This window comes from Odocoileus virginianus, chromosome 3, assembly GCF_023699985.2.
Source record: "Odocoileus virginianus isolate 20LAN1187 ecotype Illinois chromosome 3, Ovbor_1.2, whole genome shotgun sequence".
Lineage (NCBI taxonomy): Eukaryota > Metazoa > Chordata > Mammalia > Artiodactyla > Cervidae > Odocoileus > Odocoileus virginianus.
The window spans coordinates 55,616,945-55,638,284 of record NC_069676.1 but is presented as its reverse complement, the minus strand read 5'-3'; the positions used below and the strand labels follow the sequence as shown (position 1 = coordinate 55,638,284).

Here is a 21,340-nt window from a genome sequence, read left to right as displayed (position 1 = left end):
AAACAATACCATTCACCATTGCAACAAAAAGAATAAAATACTTAGGAGTATATCTACCTAAAGAAACAAAAGACCTATACATAGAAAACTATAAAACACTGATGAAAGAAATCAAAGAGGACACAAATAGATGGAGAAATATACCGTGTTCATGGATTGGAAGAATCAATACTGTGAAAATGAGTATACTACCCAAAGCAATCTATAGATTCAATGCAATCCCTATCAGGCTACCAATGGTATTCTGCACAGAACTAGAACAAATAATTTCACAATTTGTATGGAAATACAAAAAACCTCGAATAGCCAAAGCAATCTTGAGAAAGAAGAATGGAACTGGAGGAATCAACCTGCCTGACTTCAGGCTCTACTACAAAGCCACAGTCATCAAGACAGTATGGTACTGGCACAAAGACAGAAATATAGATCAATGGAACAGAATAGAAAGCCCAGAGATAAATCCACGAACCTATGGTCACCTTATCTTCGACAAAGGAGGCAACAATATACAATGGAAAGAAGACAACCTCTTTAACAAGTGGTGCTGGGAAAACTGGTCAACCACTTGTAAAAGAATGAAACTAGAACACTTTCTAATGCCATACACAAAAATAAACTCAAAATGGATTAAAGATCTAAATGTAAGACCAGAAACTATAAAACTCCTAGAGGAAAACATAGGCAAAACACTCTCCAACATAAATCACAGCAAGATCCCCTATGACCCACCTCCCAGAATATTGGAAATAAAAGCAAAAATAAACAAATGGGACCTAATGAAACTTAAAAGCTTTTGCACAACAAAGGAAACTATAAGCAAGGTGAAAAGAGAGCCTTCAGAATGGGAGAAAATAATAGCAAATGAAGAAACAAAGGATTAATCTGAAAAATATACAAGCAACTCCTGCAGCTCAATTCCAGAAAAAATAAATGACCCAATCAAAAAATGGGCCAAAGAACTAAACACACATTTCTCCAAAGAAGACATACAGATGGCCAACAAACACATGAAAAGATGCTCAACGTCACTCATCATCAGAGAAATGCAAATCAAAACCGCAATGAGGTACCATTACACACCAGTCAGAATGGCTGCTATCCAAAAGCCTACAAGAAATAAATGGTGGAGAGGGTGTGGAGAAAAGGGAACCCTCTTACACTGTTGGTGGGAATGCAAACTAGTACAGCCACTATGGAGAACAGTGTGGAGATTCCTTAAAAAACTGGAAATAGAACTGTCATATGACCCAGCAATCCCACTTCTGGGCATACACACCAAGGAAACCAGGTCTGAAAGAGACATGTCCACCCCAATGTTCATTGCAGCACTGTTTATAATAGCCAGGACATGGAAGCAACCTAGATGCCCATCAGTAGACGAATGGATAAGGAAGCTGTGGTACATATCCACCATGGAATATTACTCAGCCATTAAAAAGAATACATTTGAATCAGTTCTAATGAGATGGAAAAAACTGGAGCCCATTATACAGAGTGAAGTAAGCCAGAAAGATAAACACCAATACAGGATACTAACGCATATATATGGTATTTAGAAAGATGGTAACGATAACCCTATATGCAAGACAGAAAAAGAGACACACAGATGTATAGAACAGACTTTTGGACTCTATGGGAGAAGGCGAGGGTGGGATGTTCCGAGAGAACAGCATCAAAACATGTATATTATCAAGTGTGAAACAGATCGCCAGTCTAGGTTGGATGCATGAGACAAGTACTCGGGGCTGGTGCACTGGCATGACCCAGAGGGATGGGTTGGGGAGGGAGGTGGGAGGAGGGTTTAGGATGGGGAACACATGTAAATCCATGGCTGATTCATGTCAATTATGGCAAAAACCACTACAATATTGTAAAGTAATTAGTCTCCAACTAATAAAAATAAATGAGAAAAAAAAAAAACCACCAAAGTTAGGTGTTATGGTATTCTAATAGATTCCATAATATTGCCCACATGAATACAACACAAATTCACTAAATGCCTACATTTATTTGATATCATGTGAGATCCCAGTGTTATACTTGTGAATAAAAGATGTTGTCTCTAATCACTAAGAAAATTTAGTCTAATTGAAGAAGTAGAAAATAATCATACAAATCATTGTTCACTTGAATCTGTGAAAATCTTTTTAAAAAGATGTCCATCGAGTCAAACTAGCATAAAATAAGATACCTGACGTCTAGAAGGGGGTTCCCTGATGATAATCTCAATTCTAAAAAAATAAGCTGAAGTTTAAAAAGTGTATAGACTTCATCCATATGAAAAATTCAGTAAATCAAAATGGATCATTCATTGAAGAAAATAAACTTGTGGTTATTGGAGAGTGAGGGGCAAGGAGGGATAAATTGGGAGACTGAGATTGGTATAAACACACTACTACATGTTAAATAGATAAGTCATAAGGACTGACTGGATAGAATAGAGAACTCTACTCAATACTCTGTAATGGTCTATATGAAAAAAGAACCTTAACAACGAGTGGTTATGTGTATATGTATAAATGATTCACTTTGCTGTACACTTGAAATTAACATAACATTGTAAATCAACTATACTCCAATATTTTCTATTTTAAATAATGAATCACTCCTTAAGTAATTAAGAAAACCAAAATTTTGCTTTAGAAAATTCTTTTATCTGAATTTTTAGCTTCCACTATATTACTAACAAATACTAAAAGTGTTAGTTAACTAACAGTATTTTGGGGGCAGTAGTTGAATCTAAAAGTGAAAGTAGAAATTATTTTGCATTTAGTGGGGTTTTGTTTCTTTTGAGCGACACCTCCCGCAAGACGTTGATGCATTGCATCACCAAGTCTTTACTATAAAACACCTCTACTTAAGAAAGTATTTTCCAGAAAGTAATTTTAATATTTCTGAGCAAGAAGTTGTATGTAGTGAACATTTTTCTACATAAACAGCCTTGGAAAAATGCATTAATCAGCTTTAGCCTACAGTGTAAGATAAGATTATTTTTCTTTCACTTCTAGACAGAAAATACGACTTATGCTTCTGAGAAGTATTATAATAGTGTGTAGGAAATTATTTGTGAACTGTATGCACTTACTAGCATTAATAAAGGCATTTACATTATTGTACTTACAGAGCAATTTTGTATAAGGTTTTATAATATAATAATAATGTTTATAGAACAATACAGTACAATAAGGATGTTGCCAGGTGACTCAGTGGTAAAGAATCTACCTGCCAAGTAGGAAATGTAGGTTCGATGCCTGTTATCAGAAAGTTCCCATGGAGGAGGAAATGGCAACCCACTCTGGTATTCTTGCCTGGGAAATCCCATGGACAGAGGAGCCTGGCATGCTACAGCCCACGGGGTCACAAAGAGTCAGACATGACTCAGAGACTAAACGACAACAACAATAGTACAACACCAATTTGTACACAATATGTATACATAGAAATATTTATATACTGTCTATATTTTATATACCTGATCCTCACATTAACTCTTTCAGATAAGCAGATAATGTCTTATTTCCATTCATAGTCAGTAAAACTGAAAATCAGTCCAGTTGAATGATTTTCCTCATGTCTATTAGCAATAAATGGAATCAGTGTCAGAAATTCAAGTCTCCTAATATCCATATATATATACACACATATACATGTATATATATACATCCTGATATATATTTTTTATACTCTCCTATGAGGTCTAAACACCAATTCAGTGAGATTAGGATAAGAAAGAAGAAAACATGACAAGAGTACAAAAGAGAGGCAGGTATTCAGAAAGAAAATAAATAAAGAGAACAGAAGGACAGCAGGTACACTGAAAGAGAGAAATCATTAAATTTGAGGCAGTCTTGGTAAGGAAGGCAAATATTAACATGCAAAATGCTTTCCAAATTACAACTTTTAAATTTTTTTTTTTTTTTAATGTGGACCATTTTGAAGGTCTTCATTGTTACAACATTGCTTCTATTTTATGTTTCTGGGTTGTTGTGGTTTTTTTTTTTGCCACTCGGCATGTGGGATCTTAACTCTCTGACCAGGGATTGAACATGCACCCTCTACATTGAAAGGTGAAGTCCTAACCACTGGACCACCAGAGAAGTCCCACAAATTAAAAATTTTAATACATATTCTCATTTGGGCCTCAAGATCAACTTTTGAGTGGGCTGGACATACATTATTGTTAACATTCTCATTTTAGTGAAACTTAGAGATATAGTAACTTTCTCAAAGATACAAACAGTAAGTGGTGAAAACTAGAGTTCAACAGAAGTCTGCTCAATCAAGATTCCATTGTCTTTTCCCTATGCCCTCAGGCTTTTCTAACACTGTGAAAATATTTGAAGGTACAGCTTTCATAATTTCATTAGAAAGGAAATGATGAGAAGGCAAATAAGTAAACTAAAATACCTATTTTATTCTCTGAAAAGAGAAGCAAAAAAATTAATATGTATGATAAGAGATGCATAATAAGTCACTCAGTCATATCCAACTCTTTGTGACCCTATGGACCAGGCTCACCAGGCTCTTTTGTTCATGGGATTCTCCAGGCAAGAATACTGGAGTGGGTTGCCATTTCCTCTTCCAGGGAATCTTCCCAACCCACAGATCAAACCTGTGTCGCTTACATCTCCTGCATTGGCAAGCGGGTTCTTTACCACTAGCACCACCTGGGAAGCTCATGCTAAAGGATACACTAGAGTTTCCGTTTGTTTATTTTGTTTTAATGGTAAGATTTCTGTTTCTGGCCAAGATACAGGAACAAGGAAAGGAGATTTCCTCCCCCTGAAACATTTTTTTTTAATTAGGATAAAAACTACATTAAACAATAGTTTTCTGATACTGGACATTAGATAATGCAGGTCATGATCCCTGGGAGTGAGAATAAAACCCCAGTTAGATCTACATTGCCACAGTTTACTGTCTATAGTTTCTAGGCTGTTGCATAGAGACAGAAAACACAGGTAGAGCACAACGGTCTCCCTGAGATGAGGATACAAAGCTGAAAGGCGGGGAGACCAAGAGAACCAAAATTTACCATGCTCCTCTTGGCATGGTACCAAGAGGAGAGAACTTCAAGGAGAGATTTGTAGCAAATTATCCACTCAGAGTCTTCAACTGAGTGATAAAAAATAATTCTACACGAGAAAACTACTCAAAGCTGGAGGAAAAAATCACCCTAAGAAGTAGAGGGAATAATATTTGAGTTTAAACAAGAGAGGAGATGGCTTGTGTTCCCACCAATAAAATGGGGAGGGGGGGAATCTGTCATTTGGTTAGAAATCTGAGAATGGTATTTCTCTAGTAGGGGGACAAAATAATCCACAAAAGCCTGCTCTGGTTCCACCTAACAAAGCTTAAGAGCAAGGCTAGAAATTATCTAAGTATTTTCAAGCAACTCTACTGTGTTCCAGAACAAACTTCAAGGACATTTAGAGGAAAGAAAAATATGCATCACTTAACAAAGTAAACATAAAATGACTAGCATACAATCCAAAATTACCACAGACAAACCAAGAAACTGGAAATAGAGTTCACGTTAAGAAGGAAAAATCAATCCAAAGAATTGACTGGACTCATGATTCCAGCAAAGTAATAGGAACTGGAGATACACCTCTGCCTGTAGTAAGTAAACAAATAAAAACAAACACATAAAATACATGAAACAATGGTTTTCAAGATACTGAACAGTAGTCTCTTGAAATGGAGACAAGTGACCCATAGTGAACAGATAGTAAACAAACAAGGTGAACCTTAAAAATGCCCCAGCTTACTATCCTTAGAAAATTTACAGGTCACAGAGAATGGAGGAGAGACTCAGGTACAGCCAGGCAGAACCTGTGTTAAGGAGACAGCTGAGATTCCAGGAAGGTAAAGTCAGTTGGAATTTATGAAAACAGAATACTGGAGATGAGAGAGCTGATCAGTGGAAACCTTAGAAATACGAATAACCCTTAAGGCTTTCAGAGTACTGATCACCAAACATATACAAGGAACTACTTAAGAGCAGAGAAAGGTCCATCTGAAATGATTAAAGAGAACAGTACCCTATGTCTATACAGGATCAGGACTGTACCTGTTCCTATCAACCACACTGGAAAAATCTCAAAATTCATAAGGCAACTCAACCCTGTTGGACAGAATACTCAAAAGGGCTGTGTCACAGTAGTAGCTGATAATTAGCTCTAGTGTGAATATTTCTCCCCTCTTATCTAACAAATGGTAATAGCAAGGCCCAAAAGAATTCACAGTTTTCAATGAACAGAACTGTATCTGAGAACAAAATTTAAAATTATTTATAGAAATAAAAAATCATTCACTACTAAATAATATAAAACAATGTCTGGTATTCAATAAAAATTACCAAGCATGCTGAAGAATCAAGAAAATAGTGAGGAGAAAAATCAGTCAATTAAAACTAACTCAAAACTGTCACAGATGTTGTTATTATCAGACAAGGACAACAAAACAGTTATAACCATGCTCCATATGTTTGAAAATATAAAGAAGAGACATGGAAGATACAAATTACAAAAAATAAAAATTGGACCTTGGAGTACAAAATTTAAAATATACTACATATGATTAATGGTAAATTGGATGTCATCAAAAAAGATTAATTAATATAAAGACATATGATATCAATGATACAAAGTAAAACACAGATGAAAAAGATAAGAGCATCAGTGGTCTGTGGGACAACTAGTATAAGAAGACTGATATAAATGTAATTGGAGTTCTCAAAAGTTGGCCTGGGAAAGCAGAAAAATACTTGAAGTAATAATGGCCTCAAATTTTCCACACTATAAACCAACAGGTCAAGAATCTCAATGAACTCGAAACATAAGAAATAGAAAGAACCCATACCAAGGCATATCATTATGAAGTTGCTCAAAAACAGCGAGGAAGTCTTTATAGCAACTACAGGGCCAGAGGGTGGGTGTAGAAAGGTTCTGTTATATATAGAATAATAAAGACTAGGAGAATGACAGTTTTTCTCTTTGGAAATAGCACAAGTAAAAACACAGTGAAGCAATATCTTTAAAGATCTTTAAAGCATGAAAGAAAATACTGTCAATCTAGGACTCTGTGCCCAATAAAAACATCTTTTAAAAATAATGGTGAAATAAAGACTTTTTCACGTATATAAAAGTTGAAAGAATTCATCCCTTACTGCATACTTTTACTAGAAGAAATGTTAAAGGTAGATTTTCAGGCAAGAGAAAAATACATATCACATGAAAATATGGATCTACACAAAGGAAAGAATATCATTAGAAAGAGGAACTACATGGGGAAATATATAAGAATTTTTCTTATTATTTACAACTCTTTTAAAAACAACTGCTTTAATAATAAAAAACTAAAGATCTATAGATGATAATAAATCAACAAAGGAGATGCAATGAAATCATAAAATACTTGATTTATCCAAGAGCAGAAAAAAGGATAAAGGTAGTAAGAAAACAGATGGGACCAATAGGAAACATAAAGATGGCAGACTCAATAATCTATATTTAAATCTATATATTTTATGAAAATATATATTAAATGTAAATATGTTTTGTAGAAAATTTCAAGGAGATCAATCAAACCAGTCAATCCTAAAGGAAATCAACTCTGAATATTCATGGGAAAGACTGTTGCTGAAGCTCCAATACTATGGCCACCTGATGCAAAGAGCTGACTCATTGGAAGAGACCCAGATGCTGGGGTGGATTGACGGCAGGAGGAGAAGAGGGTGGCAGAGGATGAGATGGTTAGATAGCATCACCAACTCAATAGACATGAATTTGAACAAACTCTGGGAGGTAGTGAAAGACAAGAAAGCCTGGTGTGCTGCAGACCATGGAGTTGCAAAGAGCAGGAGATGACTTAGTGACTGAACAACAAAAAGTGTATTAGACATAAAATATGTGTGTTATATGTAAGCATGTAAATTGAAAGACAGATTGTCAAATTAGATGAAAAAGGAAAATCCAACTATTTGCTGCTTTCAAGAAACGCACTTTAAATATAAAGATAGAAATAGGTTAAAAGTAAAAAGATGATTAATATTAATCAAAAGAAAGCTTGATTGGCTATATGAATATCAGAAAATGTAGATTTCAGAGCAAAGAATATTACCAGGGATAAGGAGAATAATATTAATCAAAAGAAAGCTTGATTGGCTATATGAATATCAGAAAATGTAGATTTCAGAGCAAAGAATATTACCAGGGATAAGGAGAATCATTTCATGATGACAAAGAGATCACTTTACCAAGATGACTCTCTTGCCACTCTAAATGTTTGTACCTAAGAAAGGAGACCTAGACTTATGAAAATTACATGAGAGAATATTTCTTATTGTTTCATTAGATGAAAACTATTCATATGTTTATAAATCACAGTATCTATTTATAACTCACTTTAAGCCAGAATTGTTACCCACTGGCATTTTGAATACTTAAGAAAGTCTTGAAATTTCTTAGGATCAAGTAGGAAAAAAAAAAGTTTTACTCCCTGTAATCCAAGAGAGTAAAGCTAGAATCTGACTGAAGTTAGAGGCTGTTATGACTCCACTGAAAGGGGAAGCTCTCTAGCAATGAAATCTGTCCAGAAATGAAGCAGGTGGTTGTCTTAGAGAGATTGTCTTTTATTACCTCCAGAGATGGCAGAAAAACCACAACTAACACTTAGGAGATCACATGCACAGGCTGCTACTATTTGAGTGTGGGTAGAATAAGTGGATTTTAAACTGTAAAATTTGAATGCTATATAGAAACCTATGTGGAAATTAAGTAGAAACAATGAAGTTGGTATAGGATTAAGAAAGCGTTCAACATAGAGATTTGAAATTAAGCATTTTTCTCTTGGATCATTATATATAAGGATACTAATGCCAACCAAAAATTTAGATCAATATCAATTTGTAGGCATCATGTTGAATTTTATTAATTGAAAGTTTGAAAATCATAGTTGCTGGAAGTAACTATGGACTCTAGCATTAAGGAGTCTAGCACCCTGGTAAAGGAAGCCAATACTTGCCTCAGAAATGATTCAATAGAACATAAAATATTAACATGTCATAAAAGTAGTACAAGTGAAGTGTCCAGGAAAGATATATTATTTCTATCTGGAAGACAGCAGTGGGCCTTGAGGGTTAAGAATATTTGAACATGTGGGGATGGTAATGTAACTGATTTTTCAGCAGAATGACACCCACAAAATTCCAGGAGCAAAATAACATGGGGTCTCTATGAAAGAATATGTAGTACTCCTTTTGACTGTGTTGATATATGAGAAAGGAAAGAGCAGAAAGTAATTTTAGAAGAGTGGGATGCCAGAATGACTAAAATAAACAATCGTGACCATAGAATGCTGGCAAGTATTTGGAGAAACCAGATCTCTCAGATGTTTCTGGTAGGAATGTAAAATGGTGCAGTCGCTCTGGAAAGTAAGTTGGCAGCTACTTACAAAACTAAACATATACTAATTATACTACCCAGCAATTGCACTCCTGGGCAACTATCCCAGAAAAATGAAAACTTATATCCACACAAAAACCTGCACATAATTATCCACAGAAGCTTTATTTATATCTCCAAATTGGAAACAACTACAACCTCCCACAATAGGTGAATGGTTAACCAAACTTTGGGGTCCCCTGGTGGCTCAGTGATAAAGAATTTGCCTGCCAATGCAGGAGATGCAAATTTGATGCCTGGGCTGGTTGAAAAGATCCCTTGGAGGAGGAAATGGCAACCCACCCCAGTATTCGTGCCTGGGAAATCCCATGGACAGAAGAGCCTGGTGGGGTATAGTCCGTGGGGTTGCAACAAGTTGGACACAACTAAAGCGACTGAGCATCTAAACAAATTTTAGTACACTGAGCCATGGAATCCTATTCAGCAATAAAAAGGAATCAGTTAAGTATACATGTAACCACTTGGATGGATTTCAAGGGCATTATTCTAAGTGAAGAAAGGCTATCTCCAAAATGCATATACTATAGGTCAATTTATATAACATTCAAAATTACAGACATGGAAAACAACTTGTCAGAGGTTAAGGATGGCTATTGGAGAGGGAATGGAGGGTATGGATGTGACTCTACTGAAGTAGCATGAGGGAAATCTTTGTGGTGATGGAAAATCCTATATCCTGATTGATGACAAAACTATGCATTCAATAAAATAACATGGAATCACTCACATACATTTCATCAAAATCAAATGCCTAGTTTTGATTTTATACTATAATTATGTAAGATTTCATTATGGGGGAAACTAGGTAAAGAATATACAGGACTTCTTCATATGGTACTATCTTAGCAAAATTCCAAAAAACGGTTTTAAAACATGTGGATTATAAAATCCTACTTTTTTTTCCTATAAAGCTAACCATATACTTATCATCAGACTCAGAAATCTCACTTTTAAGTATTTATTCAAATTAACATATATGTTCATAAAAAACTTATAAAAGAATATTTATAGCAATTTTGTTCATAATCACTGAGAAACAGACATGATCCAAATGTATGTCAGTTGGTGAATGGATTTAAAAAAAAACTATTCTACATCCTTACAGTGGATTTTTATTCAAGAATTAAGAGAAATGAACTACTATGCCTGCTCCACCATGGATGAACATTAAGAACATTATTCTAAGTGAAAGGAACCAGATACAAAATTCCATTCATATGACAGCTTTAAAGTGACAAAATTACAAGGGCAGAAATCAGATAAGCGGGTTCCAGGGGCCATGAACCAAAGGACAGTATACAGAATTGACCACAAAAGTGCACATGAAAATACTCTGTGGTGAAGTGTGTTACACAAGTGACTGTTAATCATAACTTATGTAACTATACACCCCAAATTTTGAATTTTGCCTTTATAAATTTCACTTCAATAAACTCAACTTTAGCAAAAAATTTGACATTCAATATCATACTATTTCAAAAACATTTATATATTTATATATCAAGGAAGGTAGAATAGGATTTACATGACAGTCCTAACATTTGTTATCTCTGGGGGAATTACCTATGATTTTTCATATTTCTCTTTTATTTTTCTTATCTGGTAAGTTTTTTGCACCAAGTAGGTATTATCTTTAAGAACAAAAATGCTATTTTTAAAAATTAGTTAAGCATTTTTAGGGCAGGATAGGACACAAAGTCATCCAGCTCTCTCATTTAGTTTATAGATGAAGGTACGAGGGCTAAGACAAACAGAATGATTTTTCCTAATTACTTAAAGGGTTTACCAGGTGGCTCAGTAGTAAAGACTCTGCCTGCCAATGCAGGGGATGAATGAGATACAGGTTCAATCCCTGGGTCAGGAAGGTCCCTGGAGAAAGAAATGGCAACCCAGTCCATTCTTCTTGCCTGGAGAATCCTAAGGACAGAGGAGCCTGGTGGACTACAGTCCTTGGGGTCAAAAAGCACCATTTGCTAAGACAAACAGAATGATTTTTCCTAATTATTTAAATTTAAAACCACACATCCACAGTATCTTGATCTCCTAAGTTGTATGATCCAACTGCAAATGTCATAATTTATTTTGATAGAGGGGGCAATTTTAATCCTTCCAGACTTCTGCTACTTAATGCCAAAGCAAAGTGTTTCAGGACTCCTGACCCATCTCCTGCAGGTGGATCCCAGTACTGTCTGGACAGAGAAGATTAGTTCTCTAACCTGCACCACAGAGGAGTAGTTTTTGGAAATGTGTAACTTGCTAGCATATTAATCTCAGCAAACATGATAAGAGAATCATTCACTTTACAGAATTGTTGAGCAAATTGACATGATTGTGTGAAAAGGTTAAAACAGCTATCATTATTGGTAGCAGTTCAAGTTATACATGCTGAAGCCTACTTGAGGGTCAATGGAGATATAACTTAGAAATGTTGGCTTTGGAGCAATGCTATCTGAATTGAAAAACTGGCTTTTTGGCTGTGTGACCAGGGACACCTTTCCTAAACTCTCTGTCTCAATTTCTTCACCACTAACCTGAGAAGTGTACATGATAGCCATGAGGATTACATGAGGTATTTCATGTAAAGTCTTTAGATGGTACCTGGAGTATGGAGAGTGCCCAGTGTTATCTGTTGTTAGAAAGGTCCTCTTGTTAGGCTGCTGACCATATTGAATTAGAGACCACAACTGGGAAATCCACTTCTGGGTCTTTTAAAGTGTTGAAATATTTTGTAGGAAGTGCTAAAAACCAGTGCTTAATTTTAGGTGCACACCTAATAGACTCCAGGGGAGGGGAGTTATTTCCTTCTTGGTACCCCTTGCTTTGGACAACTTATTGTACTCCAGCTGGTATAGTTTTGTAAGGAACTGGGTCACTCTTAATGAACAATAGCCACACATGGCTGGATGGACTGACAGGTCATCTGAGTCATCCAGAAGTGACACCTTTTCAAATAGTTCAGAAAATCAAACAGCTCACTCTAAGCCCGTAAGTTTTCAAACTCTTCACCTCTTGAAAAGAGAGGAAGTGGCTTACTATCCAGCAGGGAATGAGACTGGAGGGAATGCCTTTTCTTTCTGTTACCAGTCTCTTATGCCTTTAGCTTATTTGCAAGTTCATGAATAAAGTCAAAATAGTGTTTGATGTGGAATTAGGAAGCCTTTTAATTCCAGTCCCCACTTTTACCCAGAGACAGATTAAATTCCTAAATTACTAATGAGGTGAGGCACACTGGGAAATGAAAAAAGGGGGCAAAAAGAAGGTAGACCAATTAAACTGTACTAATGAAGTGTATCAACCAATATAATAAAAATATTGCTTCACAGAGGATATTCAAGATGGTGAAAATACTCTGTATAATCCTATAATGGTGGAAACACAGCATTATACATTTATACCTTTGTCCAAACCCACAGAATGTACACTATCAAGAGTGAGCCCTAATACATGTATATATATGGCTGAGTCCTTTTGCTGTCCACCTGAAACTATATTCCAATATAAAATTTGAAGTTTTTTTAAAAAAATAGATACAAAAGTGAACCCTAATGAAGATATAATTAAACAACATAAAAGGAAGGAATTTCTGAGCTATAAGGTGTTAAGAAGCAATCAGTCACTCTTCTTGGTGAAGACTGGTATTGTGTGCCTCAGCTCCTGTCTTTATCAGGTATTATATATTCACCTACCAGTCTAGCTCATCACATCTCAAAATCTCAAACAAGTATGTGAGGTTTGGAAAAAAAGAGAGGGAAGCTCTGACACAATTTTTTTCTTTTTGCCTTTAGATGAATGACTATATGCAATTTTTAAATTAAAGTTAGTCCTTAAAAAATACAATTTGTTGTCATCAGGGCGAGGTTGCATTGTAAGATGCCACTGCTGTGAGGGTGGCTGACTGCGGCACCAGGCCAAATCCATTGTGGGTGTGGAGACATCCAGAATAATAAAGTATCGCTCCACCCTGTGTCACCTAATTAACTGGTGTGCTCTGAAAACAACTCTTGGGAGTCAGAATAATCTCTCATCTTAGACTTGTGATGCAATGGGAAAATGGCAGCCTACTTAGGGCGGAAATGCAGAGCATCCTCTGACGTTGGTTTTCTGGGAACGGAGGCAAGTGGAGAGAAATGGGTGCTGTAATTCCCATGGAAGTTCATTCTTGATTCCTTGCCCATTTGGCCTAGGCTTCTGAGCTCAGCAGAAGGTGCTTGCATAACCCAAACAGCTTAGCCCCAGGCCTCTTCTCCAGGGATGGAAAAAATGAATATCATCTTAGGGCCAAATAAATGCCTTTGTCAGAGCTCACTTGTTCTTTTCATTTCTCATGGAAGTAAACAGCAAGAGTAAATATTAGGTGAATCCTGTCACCAAAGGAAAAAATACTGAAAACCTTTCAGGCCAGGCCCTAACAAGAAAACACACAGCCCTCTTGAGTCTCCAGTCTTTGTGAGAGTTCAATACCCAAAAAACCAGGTGTATTGATATATAAATTTATGAATAGTAACAAATATGTCATAGTCTTTGAGCAGGAATGGGTCATAGTATATTCTAGTGTATTAAAATATCTTCATTTTATCAGTAAGACCTGACAGGAGAAGCCATAGATTCAAGGACAAATAGCTAGAGACTAGGAGAGCTAGAACCTCATTTCACTTCTCCTGTTTCCTAGCTTCATGTACTTTTTCCCAATCACAACTTTTTCACTCACTCATTCACTGTCTGATTTGAGGATTGACTCTTTATTCAACACCCTGTATGCCAGGGAATAAACTCAGACTCATAATGGGATTTGACTGCTCATTTACATTTTTAATAGTTTTAACTTATTTTAAGTAGAGGCAGTTTTGCCCCCCAGGAGACACTTAGCAATGTATGCAGATGCTTTTGTTTATCACAATTAGGGATATTCTATGACCTCTAGCAGAAAGTGGCTGGGAATGCTGTTAAACATTCTGAAAGGCACAACTCTCCCCACCCAAACAAAGAATTATCCAATCTAAAATGCCAATAGAGATGTTCAGAGACTCTACTCTAGAACTATTAACCAGAACTAACTACAAAGCTTCATTGATTATCTTGGTGATTATATAGTTGATTCCAGAACAAGGAATTTGGCTATATTCCACAGGGAGTATAATATACTGATAGAAAAGTGATACTTATTTTTGAATGTTTTACAGGATTGGCCAATTTCTTATTTCTGATTTTAAAAATAAAATCCTCCCCTGAGTGCAGAATATATGAACAAATCTTAAATCCATCAATAACACATTTTGAGAGAAAGGACCATTTAAAAAAAAATGTAGCATACTGGACATTTTACTTAGGTCTTCTGTTTCCTCCACGCTTTCCAATCATTACTTTTTCATAAGCATCTCCAGAGCTGAACTTCTTGTAGATCTAATGTCAAGATCCTTTCCTTCCAAGGATCTTTTTTGAGTGACTTTTCACCTTTGATGAAACTTCACCAAGTTACCTAGAGATTCACAGCTGGTCACATACAAAGGTTTATTTGTATTTCTGATCCTTTTCACTGTTAAAACCATGGTTTACCTTAAATTTGCATTCCAAAGGATGCTTTCCTCACTTCCATTCTTCCTGTTTCTTCGGAATTTTCCTAAGTGTCTTCTGTTCTTACTTTGGAGATGACAACATTTCTGTCTTTGCTGTATGTAGTTCAATGTTTAAACAACAGAATTTATTCAAATATAATCTTGAATATAACTATGCAAGTGAAAAAGTGAAAATATTAGTCACTCAGTTGTGTCTGACTCATTGCAACCCCATGGACTGTAGTCTGCCTGACTCCTCTGTCCGTGGAATTCTCCAGGCAAGAATATTGGAGTGGGTTGCTAGTCCCTTCTCCAAGGAATCTTCTGAATCCAGGGATTCAACCTGGGTCTCCTGCAGGTAAACTGCAGGTAAATTCTTTACTGTCTGAGCCAACAGAGAAGCCTGAATATAACCATAACATACATAATAAATAAAAGTGTTTTGTTTCCAAACAGAGATGGGAGGACTAGTATGCTTCAACTAGCCTCCCCCTACATTACAAGTACAGTTGTTCAGTCATTAAGTCCTGTCTAACTCTGCGACCCCATGAACAGCAGCACACCAGGGTTCTTTGTCCTTTACTATCTCCCAGACATTGCTCAAACTCTTGCCCATCGAGTCAGTGATGCCATCCAACCATCTCATCCTTTGTTGCTCCCTTCTCCTCTTGCCCTCAGTCTTTCCTGGCACGAGAGCCTTTTCCAATGAGTCAGCTCTTCACATCAGGCGGCCAAGTACAGACACCATAACTTTTCAAATCATTTGTACACATCTACCATTTAGCATGGGGGTACCTGCCAAGACCTATATATTTAATTGATCAAAATGAAAGAAAATGATATAAACTGTTTGAAAATCACAACAATGTCAAGTGTGTACTTTTCTCCCTGTTTTCCTCCTGTATCCCAGTTGCTCAGAGGTATGCTAAATATTCCTGTTATGAAGAACTGTATTTTTCTTCATTGAACACATGATTCAGATTAGCCATCCCTTCTCTTCATTTTTAAAGATGTCTTCTCACTTCCCATTATATCAAAACTGTTCATTCACTGTACTTGCTTCAGCAGCACACATAGTGAAACTATTTATTCACTGATTTGCTGAGTCATTACTGAACATCAATTTCAAAGTTGGTGGAAGTTACTGAAGATGAATCAGATACAAGTCTTGCCTTCAAGGATCTTATAATAGGGTAGGCAAGGCATATGCCCAGTGTAGCTCTATTTTGAAATAAACAGTGTTAATTGCCAAACAATATAGTGGCATGGGAATTTAGAATAAAAAATTGTACTATCGGCTGAAATATGAAGAAAAAGTTTATAGGAGACAAGAAATCTGAAAGAAAAAAAAAAAAAAGCCTTGAGAAATGGATGGTGTCAACACAGATATGTGGGGTAAGACTCAGGAGATGTATGTCTGGAGGAACAGTGATATTACAGAGTTTAATTTGACTGTAACAAAAGGCGAATGAAATAACGACAGATACAATTAGGAAAAGATATTGGGTGCTCACTTCGGCAGCACATAAAGTAAAATTGGAATGATACAGAGAAGATTAGCATGTCCTCTGCACAAGGATGACATGCAAATTTGTCAAGAGTTCCATATAAAAAAGAAAGAAAAGGATATTGGGATCACAATGTAAAGGACATCATACCTGGATCTTGGGACTCATTCAGCTTTATCTCTCATGGCTTCTTCTACCTGATATTTTTTAATATCAAATATTTTATAGGAGGTCTGAATACCAGATTAATGCTCTATTAAAAGAAACATCTTTGTTACTTATTCTGCTTTAAATATTTGCTGAATATGGAAACTTTTGGTGTGCCAAATTGAAGAGCAATATGATATACCTTTATAAGTTAGAGAATATAATAAATGAAAATTGATCTCACATATAATCAATAAGGAAATATTATTTTAATACTTGGCCAAAGTTAGAACAAATGACATTTTAAAGTGGAGTTGGAAAAGATATTTTACTGAAATGAGCTAAGCTTTATGAGTAACATTTGGAAAAAAGCAAAATGAAAAATTATCAGTTGTTTGAAAAAAAATTACAAGCTGTGGTTTTAAAATATATTTAAGAGAAGTGAAAGTCACTCAGTTAGAGCCCATGGAGTATACAGTCCATGGAATCCTCCAGGCCAGAATACTGGAGGTGGTCACCTTTCCCTTCCCCAGGGATTCTTCCCAAACCAGGGTTCAGACCCAGGTCTCCCACATTGCAGGCAGATTCTTTACCAGCTGAGCCACAAGGGAATCCCAAGAATACTGGTGTCAGTAGCCTATCCCTTCTGCACAGGATTTTCCCACCCCAGGAATCAAACCGGGGTCTCCTGCATTACAGGCGGATTCTTTACCAACTAAGCTATCTGTATTCTATCTTTACCTCTTTCTATCTATCTATCCCAATATTCGGTCATGATAACAATTACTATGGCAAATGCCATAACAGATTGGTGGTGCTAAGAAAAAGTGTTGCCATGTGACAATTTCCTTTAACGATGCTGATTACCATGCTAAACATAACTGCTTTAGGAGAAACATTGGAATATTGACTAATTACAAGTCATCTGGCCTTGGACAAGTTACATTTTCCTCTTAGAACAAAGATTATTCATTTATGCCACATAGAGACTAGACCAAACGTCTTCTAATTTCAAATAATAACAATAATAGTAATTTTGTCTTCCATGATGCATGACCTGTCTATGAGGAAACTGCCCTGCCCAATTCATTTGAGGAAAAAGAAGCTCTAGGCTATTTTTTGAGTATGGGAAGACAAGGGCACTAACTGGACAAAGGTAGTCATATGGTCCTAGGGAAGTCAATCCATAGGCTGAGAATACTTTGCTCAAAGACTTCTGAATAAGAGAGGCAATGGATGTTATTTTAGCTAAATTACCCTCTATTTTAGCTAAATTTTCCTGATGAAATTTGAGTGGTACAATATGGAGAGAACCAAAACACTGACAAACAAAAAAATAAATAAGGCATAAAAAAGTAGCTTAAAACTAGGATAATAGTGAAGTCAGAAGAACTAATGAAAGGGTTGAAGAAAGGAGATCTGTTGTTCCCAGAAATAAAGACAGGACAGGGGTTCTAAGTATTGCAATTGCATCAACAGAACTCTCGACAAAATGTGAAATTCAAAATTGTAAAATTACTAAACACCAAAACATGTCTACAGCAGTTCAACACACTTGAATTTTACCTTGGTGACTATGCACTGATTATAATGTAATATCAAAACCTTAAAAAAAAAAAAAACTCTGGTACCTCAGCTATGTAGGTCCTTTAAGTACACTGTCAGTTTTCCTACTGGATCATTTATTTGAACTGCTTTCAGTCTTCAACCAAAGCCTTCTGAGGGTTCACCTAGTACCCTTCTTTCTTCTTTTTTCTTCAACTTTGGTAGAAACTACATAACTTTAGATTCACCCTCTTAAAAAAAGCTTCAGTGTACTGTACAGTATTAACTATAAGCACAAAGCTATACAGCTGATCTCTAAGATTTTCTCATCTTGCATGACTAAAACTCTAAACTGATTGAACAACTACTTCCCATTTACCCCTCCCCCTAGCCCCTGGAACCCATCCTTCCACTTTCCATTTCAATGAGTCTGACTACTGCAGATAAAGTGGAATCATGGAACATTTGTCCATCTGTGTCTGTCTTGTTTCACTTAGCATAATATCATCAAGGTTCATTTATGTTGTAACATGTGATAGGACTTCCTTCTTTTCTGTGGCTGAATAACATCCCGTTGTATGTATATACCACATTTTCTATCTATTGTCCTTCTTTCTTATTGGCACATTTTATCCTCACAATATGTTCTCATTACTAGAGGTAGCTTGGGTAAAACTTCTCCTGAGAGCCTAGAGAACTATGTTTTTTATCTGTCACCTGATTTAATGTTCCCCATAGACCTATGAATTATTTTTTCTCCATCATAAAATTAGAAACTGAGGCTAAAAATCTTAACCCAAATCATAAAACTAGAGAATGGCACAGACTGGATTCAAACCTAGAGACATGTGACCACAGAGGCCATGCTATTGTGCTACCTTCCAGACTTGAAACACCAACAGTGGGAACGTAAACTGGTGAAGCCTATGGAGAACAGTATAAAGGTTCTTTAAAAAAAAAACTGAAAACAGAGCTACCATATGATCCAGCAATCCCACTCCTGGGCACATATTTGGAGAACACTGTAATTCAAAAAAAAATACATGACCCCAATATTCACAGCATTATTTGCAATAGCCAAGACATGGAAACAACCCAAATGTCCAATAACTGAAGGGTGGATAAAGATGTGATTCATATAAACAATGCAATACATACTCTCAAGAATGAAATAATGCCATTTGCAGCAACATGGATGCAACTAGAGATTACTATACTAAGTGAAGTAAGTCAGAGACAGAACTACCATATGATGCCACTTATATATAGAACTTAAAATATTGTACAAATGAACTTATTTATGAAACAGAAATAGACCCACAGACATAGAAAACAAACTTATGGTTAGCAAAGGAGATAGGGGGTGGGGAGGGACAAGTTAGGAGTTTAAGATTAGCAAATATAAACTACTATATGTAAAACAGATAAACAACAAGGTCTTACTGGTCCTATAGCACATGAAACTATATTCAATACCCTGTAATAGACCATAATGGAAAAGGATATGAAAATAATATATTTATATGTGTATAACTGAATTACTTTGCTGAATACCAGAAACTAATACAGTGTCATAAATCACCTATATTTTAATAAAAATAATTTCTTTTTGATGCCAGCAGGTTGTAATCACACACTTCTGGCTGAAAATAATAGCATAATATTTTTCAAAATACTTTCATTATCTTTCATTCATTGAATAATAAAACTGTTTTACTGTTCCTGTGTAGGAGATAAATGAGAAAGGTAATGACCTCATTTTACAGACGAGGAAACCTAATATTCCACCAAATCTAGAGACTGTATAAAGCAAACTAATTCAGAGGACACGACACATGCTTTAGAGCCAACCTTCTCCACATACCAGGTATATTAACTATGGCATCTCTTCAGAAGAGGAGAAATAATGACATTGATCTCACAAAATAATGTCAGGATTAATGTTAAATGAAATCTAGCTCAATAATTGGCAAATAAAAGGAGTCCAATAAATGACTGTTCTCTTCCTCTTCCATTGCAGATCCCACCCAATTCTTTTTAAAAATTAAATCACACTGTCCTTAACAGCCACCAAACTCTCCAAAGTCATCATAATGTGAAATGCATGGAGTATGATTCATCACATAGGATTTCCTTAGATTTAAAGAATGTCATTTTATCCAGGACTACTCATGTTTACTTGCTAATTTGTTTCTACCCCACCTTCTTCTAAAAAGTATTTGAGGCAAACAAGTCAACTTCTAAATCAAATTTCCTGAATGTAAACAGTGACATAAACATAAGACAGCTCATTCTTTCTGAGGTCTTCCAAGGAAACAACTGCCTGTAGAAAAAGAAAGAAGTGCTAAGATATAAAGATCTGAAAGCCACCTACATTTAGAAATGAGCACTGATTTCATCTATGAGATAGTGGAGGAGCCTGACAGGCTACAGTCCATGGGGTCACACAGAATCTGACATGACTTAGCAATTGAACAATAACAACTGATTTTATCATCAAAAACAACTTCATCCTAAAAATCTGTGGTTTCTGAGCCCTAATTTCCACATTGGCAAAATAAGGAACAGGGATTAGTGGATCCTTCATTTTCTTCTAAATTTTATGACATAACATCATCATGGGGGAAGAGCATCAATCAGAATTCAAGTGGAGGAGAGTTCCAGCTGCTAAAAAGAGCCTCCCCTCTCCAACTGGCCTTAGAGAACACTCCCTCCTCTGACCTCCTCTAGCATATAAATACCGACTTGCTCACCCATTTAACACATTATTTTAATGATTAAATTATAAGTTGCTTTTGTTTCTAAAGCTGTATATCTAACAGAACAGAGTCAATACCTTATACATTTTTCATAACCAAAATACCTAAAAAAATATCAAATAACAGTGAATACTTGCTGATATGGAAACCTTTTTTTCTCCCCAAATTAAAAAATTTAAATTCCTTGAATCTGCTTACAATTATGAATGTTTCCTGGTTCACACAGACAATTTTCTGTTATTTTATTGGTTTCAGACATTGTAACAATAAAACAGTTTTACCTTATTATATTTGATGCTTCCAACAATCTTAGATCATGCACAGTTTTGTCTGATCTACATTTGTATAACATTTTAAAACCA

General features: G+C 35.8%; 1 non-coding gene across 1 annotated transcript; it reads left to right on the top strand.

Moving 5' to 3' along the window:
* Positions 1-16,525: 16,525 nt before the first annotated feature.
* On the top strand, positions 16,526-16,632 carry LOC139034516 (U6 spliceosomal RNA). Its single transcript, XR_011487062.1, has one exon. It is a non-coding gene; the product is annotated as a U6 spliceosomal RNA (small nuclear RNA).
* The last annotated feature ends 4,708 nt before the right edge of the window (positions 16,633-21,340 follow it).